The sequence below is a fragment of the Rhinoderma darwinii genome, unplaced genomic scaffold (assembly GCF_050947455.1).
Source record: "Rhinoderma darwinii isolate aRhiDar2 unplaced genomic scaffold, aRhiDar2.hap1 Scaffold_4461, whole genome shotgun sequence".
In the NCBI taxonomy this organism is placed as follows: domain Eukaryota; kingdom Metazoa; phylum Chordata; class Amphibia; order Anura; family Rhinodermatidae; genus Rhinoderma; species Rhinoderma darwinii.
Window position 1 is genome coordinate 45,001 of NW_027463909.1, and position 7,607 is coordinate 52,607.

Sequence of the window (7,607 nt, forward strand, 5' to 3'; positions counted from 1 at the left end):
ATATAACATGTATATGTGTATATAACATGTATATGTGTATATAACATGTATATGTGTATATATAACATGTATATGTGTATATATAACATGTATATGTGTATATATAACATGTATATGTGTATATATAACATGTATATGTGTATATATAACATGTATATGTGTATATATAACATGTATATGTGTATATATAACATGTATATGTGTATATATAACATGTATATGTGTATATATAACATGTATGTGTATATAACATGTATATGTGTATATATAACATGTATGTGTATATAACATGTATATGTGTATGTGTATATATAACATGTATATGTGTTTATATAACATGTATATGTGTATATATAACATGTATAGTATATATAACATGTATATGTATATATAACATGTATATGTATATATAACATGTATATGTATATATAACATGTATGTGTATATATAACATGTATATGTGTATATATAACATGTATGTGTATATATAACATGTATGTGTATATATAACATGTATATGTGTATATATAACATGTATATGTGTATATATAACATGTATATGTGTATATATAACATGTATATGTGTATATATAACATGTATGTGTGTATATATAACATGTATGTGTGTATATATAACATGTATATGTGTATATATAACATGTATATGTGTATATATAACATGTATATGTGTATATATAACATGTATATGTGTATATAACATGTATATGTGTATATATAACATGTATATGTGTATATATAACATGTATATGTATATATAACATGTATATGTGTATATATAACATGTATATGTGTATATATAACATGTATATGTGTATATATAACATGTATATGTGTATATATAACATGTATATGTGTATATATAACATGTATATGTGTATATAACATGTATATGTGTATATAACATGTATATGTGTATATAACATGTATATGTATATATAACATGTATATGTATATATAACATGTATATGTATATATAACATGTATATGTATATATAACATGTATATGTATATATAACATGTATATGTATATATAACATGTATATGTATATATAACATGTATATGTATATATAACATGTATATGTATATATAACATGTATATGTACATATAACATGTATATGTATATATAACATGTATATGTATATATAACATGTATATGTATATATAACATGTATATGTATATATAACATGTATATGTATATATAACATGTATATGTATATATAACATGTATATGTACATATAACATGCACATGTATATGTATATATAACATGTATATGTATATATAACATGTATATGTATATATAACATGTATATGTATATATAACATGTATATGTATATATAACATGTATATGTATATATAACATGTATATGTATATATAACATGTATATGTATATATAACATGTATATGTATATATAACATGTATATGTATATATAACATGTATATGTATATATAACATGTATATGTATATATAACATGTATATGTATATATAACATGTATATGTATATATAACATGTATATGTGTATATAACATGTATATGTATATATAACATGTATATGTGTATATAACATGTATATGTGTATATAACATGTATATGTGTATATAACATGTATATGTGTATATATAACATGTATGTGTATATATAACATGTATGTGTATATATAACATGTATATGTGTATATATAACATGTATATGTGTATATATAACATGTATGTGTATATATAACATGTATAGTGTATATATAACATGTATAGTGTATATATAACATGTATATGTGTATATATAACATGTATATGTGTATATATAACATGTATATGTGTATATATAACATGTATATGTGTATATATAACATGTATATGTGTATATATAACATGTATATGTGTATATATAACATGTATATGTGTATATATAACATGTATATGTATATATAACATGTATATGTATATATAACATGTATATGTATATATAACATGTATATGTATATATAACATGTATATGTATATATAACATTATGTATATATAACATTATGTATATATAACATGTATATGTATATATAACATGTATATAACATGTATATAACATGTATATAACATGTATATAACATGTATATAACATGTATATAACATGTATATAACATGTATATAACATGTATATAACATGTATATAACATGTATATAACATGTATATAACATGTATATAACATGTATATAACATGTATATAACATGTATATAACATGTATATAACATGTATATAACATGTATATAACATGTATATAACATGTATATAACATGTATATAACATGTATATAACATGTATATAACATGTATATAACATGTATATAACATGTATATAACATGTATATAACATGTATATATCATGTATATAACATGTATATAACATGTATATATCATGTATATATCATGTATATATCATGTATATAACATGTATATAACATGTATATATCATGTATATAACATGTATATAACATGTATATAACATGTATATAACATGTATATATCATGTATATAACATGTATATATCATGTATATAACATGTATATAACATGTATATATCATGTATATATCATGTATATATCATGTATATATCATGTATATATCATGTATATATCATGTATATATCATGTATATATCATGTATATAACATGTATATAACATGTATATATCATGTATATAACATGTATATATCATGTATATAACATGTATATAACATGTATATATCATGTATATATCATGTATATATCATGTATATATCATGTATATATCATGTATATATCATGTATATATCATGTATATATCATGTATATATCATGTATATATCATGTATATATCATGTATATATCATGTATATATCATGTATATATCATGTATATATCATGTATATATCATGTATATATCATGTAAATCATGTAAATATCATGTAAATATCATGTAAATATCATGTAAATATCATGTAAATATCATGTATATATCATGTATATATCATGTATATATCATGTATATATCATGTATATATCATGTATATATCATGTATATATCATGTATATATCATGTATATATCATGTATATATCATGTATATATCATGTATATATCATGTATATATCATGTATATATCATGTATATATCATGTATATATCATGTATATATCATGTATGTATCATGTATGTATCATGTATATATCATGTATATATCATGTATATATCATGTATATATCATGTATATATCATGTATATATCATGTATATATCATGTATATATCATGTATATATCATGTATATATCATGTATATATCATGTATATATCATGTATATATCATGTATATATCATGTATATATCATGTATATATCATGTATATATCATGTATATATCATGTATATATCATGTATATATCATGTATATATCATGTATATATCATGTATATATCATGTATATATCATGTATATATCATGTATATATCATGTATATATCATGTATATATCATGTATATATCATGTATATATCATGTATATATCATGTATATATCATGTATATATCATGTATATATCATGTATATATCATGTATATATCATGTATATATCATGTATATATCATGTATATATCATGTATATATCATGTATATATCATGTATATATCATGTATATATCATGTATATATCATGTATATATCATGTATATATCATGTATATATCATGTATATATCATGTATATATCATGTATATATCATGTATATATCATGTATATATCATGTATATATCATGTATATATCATGTATATATCATGTATATATCATGTATATATCATGTATATATCATGTATATATCATGTATATATCATGTATATATCATGTATATATCATGTATATATCATGTATATATCATGTATATATCATGTATATATCATGTATATATCATGTATATATCATGTATATATCATGTATATATCATGTATATATCATGTATATATCATGTATATATCATGTATATATCATGTATATATCATGTATATATCATGTATATATCATGTATATATCATGTATATATCATGTATATATCATGTATATATCATGTATATATCATGTATATATCATGTATATATCATGTATATATCATGTATATATCATGTATATATCATGTATATATCATGTATATATCATGTATATATCATGTATATATCATGTATATATCATGTATATATCATGTATATATCATGTATATATCATGTATATATCATGTATATATCATGTATATATCATGTATATATCATGTATATATCATGTATATATCATGTATATATCATGTATATATCATGTATATATCATGTATATATCATGTATATATCATGTATATATCATGTATATATCATGTATATATCATGTATATATCATGTATATATCATGTATATATCATGTATATATCATGTATATATCATGTATATATCATGTATATATCATGTATATATCATGTATATATCATGTATATATCATGTATATATCATGTATATATCATGTATATATCATGTATATATCATGTATATATCATGTATATATCATGTATATATCATGTATATATCATGTATATATCATGTATATATCATGTATATATCATGTATATATCATGTATATATCATGTATATATCATGTATATATCATGTATATATCATGTATATATCATGTATATATCATGTATATATCATGTATATATCATGTATATATCATGTATATATCATGTATATATCATGTATATATCATGTATATATCATGTATATATCATGTATATATCATGTATATATCATGTATATATCATGTATATATCATGTATATATCATGTATATATCATGTATATATCATGTATATATCATGTATATATCATGTATATATCATGTATATATCATGTATATATCATGTATATATCATGTATATATCATGTATATATCATGTATATATCATGTATATATCATGTATATATCATGTATATATCATGTATATATCATGTATATATCATGTATATATCATGTATATATCATGTATATATCATGTATATATCATGTATATATCATGTATATATCATGTATATATCATGTATATATCATGTATATATCATGTATATATCATGTATATATCATGTATATATCATGTATATATCATGTATATATCATGTATATATCATGTATATATCATGTATATATCATGTATATATCATGTATATATCATGTATATATCATGTATATATCATGTATATATCATGTATATATCATGTATATATCATGTATATATCATGTATATATCATGTATATATCATGTATATATCATGTATATATCATGTATATATCATGTATATATCATGTATATATCATGTATATATCATGTATATATCATGTATATATCATGTATATATCATGTATATATCATGTATATATCATGTATATATCATGTATATATCATGTATATATCATGTATATATCATGTATATATCATGTATATATCATGTATATATCATGTATATATCATGTATATATCATGTATATATCATGTATATATCATGTATATATCATGTACAAAACATTATTATGCTTTTAAAGGAAAACAGTCTTCCTCTGGCTTTAGGGCCCAGCAACTCTTGGTGCAAACCCAAGTAAAAGCTGCTTCTGTAGCTTAATCCCAAAGCATTGGTCTTGTAAACCAAAGACTGAAGAGTAAATTCCTCCTGAAGCTCAAGATAGAGAGAATCTAACTCCCATAGCTAACCCCCAAAGCTAGCATTCTATTTAAATTATATCTTGTCTAAATAGCTTAAATAAAGCATAGCACTGAAAATGCTAAGATGGATCTTAAAAAATCCTTTAGACACAAAGGTTTGGTCCTAGCCTTGAAATCAGTTTTTACTTAATATATACATGCAAGTCTCCACACCCCTGTGAAAACGCCCTTAAATCCCCACTAGGGATAAGGAGCTGGTATCAGGCACAAACACACCCAAGACACCTAGCTATGCCACACCCACAAGGGCTCTCAGCAGTAATTAACATTGAGTATGAGCGAAAGCTTGACTCAGTCAAAGTAAAAAGAGCCGGCAAATCTGGTGCCAGCCGCCGCGGTTACACCACGTGGCTCAAATTGATTATTATCGGCGTAAAGCGTGATTAAAGTTTTAACAAATTAAAATTAAATTAAGATTAAGCTGTAACACGCTTGTTATTAAGAAATCCAAAACGAAAGTTATTTTAATTAACATAACTTGATCCCACGACAGCTAAGAAACAAACTAGGATTAGATACCCTACTATGCTTAGCCGTAAACTTTTAACTACACCACAAATCGCCCGGGAACTACGAGCAAAGCTTAAAACCCAAAGGACTTGACGGTACCCCATATCCACCTAGAGGAGCCTGTCCTACAACCGATAACCCCCGATTAACCTCACCATTTTTAGTTATTCAGCCTGTATACCTCCGTCGTCAGCTTACCCCGTGAGCGAAATATAGTGAGCTTAATGTCTTTACACCAATACGTCAGGTCAAGGTGCAGCAAATAAAATGGGAAGAGATGGGCTACACTTTCTAACATAGAAAATACGAAAGACTACATATGAAACCTAGTCAGAAGGCGGATTTAGCAGTAAAAAGATAACAGAGAGTTCTTTTTAATCTGGCACTGGGGTGTGTACACACCGCCCGTCACCCTCTTCTCAGCTAAACTATAGTTTTTAACAACTCTTACGCCACATAGAAGAGGTAAGTCGTAACATGGTAAGTATACCGGAAGGTGTGCTTGGAAACGAAGTGTAACTTAATGAAAGTATCCCGCTTACACCGAGAAATTATTTGTGAAAATCAAATCACCTCGAGCTAAAAATCTAGCCACACCCAATCAAATGACACTTAAAAATTACGTTTATTTAATTAAAACATTTTAACAGTTTAGTAAAGGCGATTGAAAAATTCTTATGAGCTATATATAAAGTACCGCAAGGGAATAATGAAATAAAAATGAAATAGCTATTAAGCACAATAAAGTAAAGACTAACTCTTGTACCTTTTGCATCATGGTTTAACAAGTCTAATCAAGCAAAAAGATCTTAAGTTTGACCCCCCGAAACTAAGTGAGCTACTTCAAGGCAGCCCAAAGAGCAAACCCGTCTCTGTCGCAAAAGAGTGGGAAGACCTTCAAGTAGAGGTGATAGACCTAACGAACTTAGTGATAGCTGGTTGCTCAGGAAAAGGATTTTAGTCCCGCCTAAAAGTTTATTGTTACCTAAAAACTCAATATTAACTTTAGAGTAATTCAAATAAGGTACAGCCTATTTGAAACAGGATACAACCTTCACTAATGGGTAATTAAAATAATTTAACAACCAAGTAGGCCTAAAAGCAGCCACCTTTTTAATAGCGTCAAAGCTTAATTGTTTTATTATTAAATTTCTTCATCAAATATTAACCCTTTAATAGTACTGAGCACTTCTATATTTTTATAGAATTTTTTATGTTAAAACTAGTAACAAGAACAAGACCTTCTCTAACAATGCATATGTAAATCAGAAAGGACACACCACTGCTAATTAACATGC

General features: G+C 23.4%; 1 non-coding gene across 1 annotated transcript; it reads left to right on the forward strand.

Annotated features, from left to right (window-relative positions):
- Positions 1 to 5,889: 5,889 nt before the first annotated feature.
- LOC142716075 (18S ribosomal RNA) lies at positions 5,890 to 6,822 on the forward strand. The gene has a single exon (XR_012871375.1). It is a non-coding gene; the product is annotated as an 18S ribosomal RNA (ribosomal RNA).
- The last annotated feature ends 785 nt before the right edge of the window (positions 6,823 to 7,607 follow it).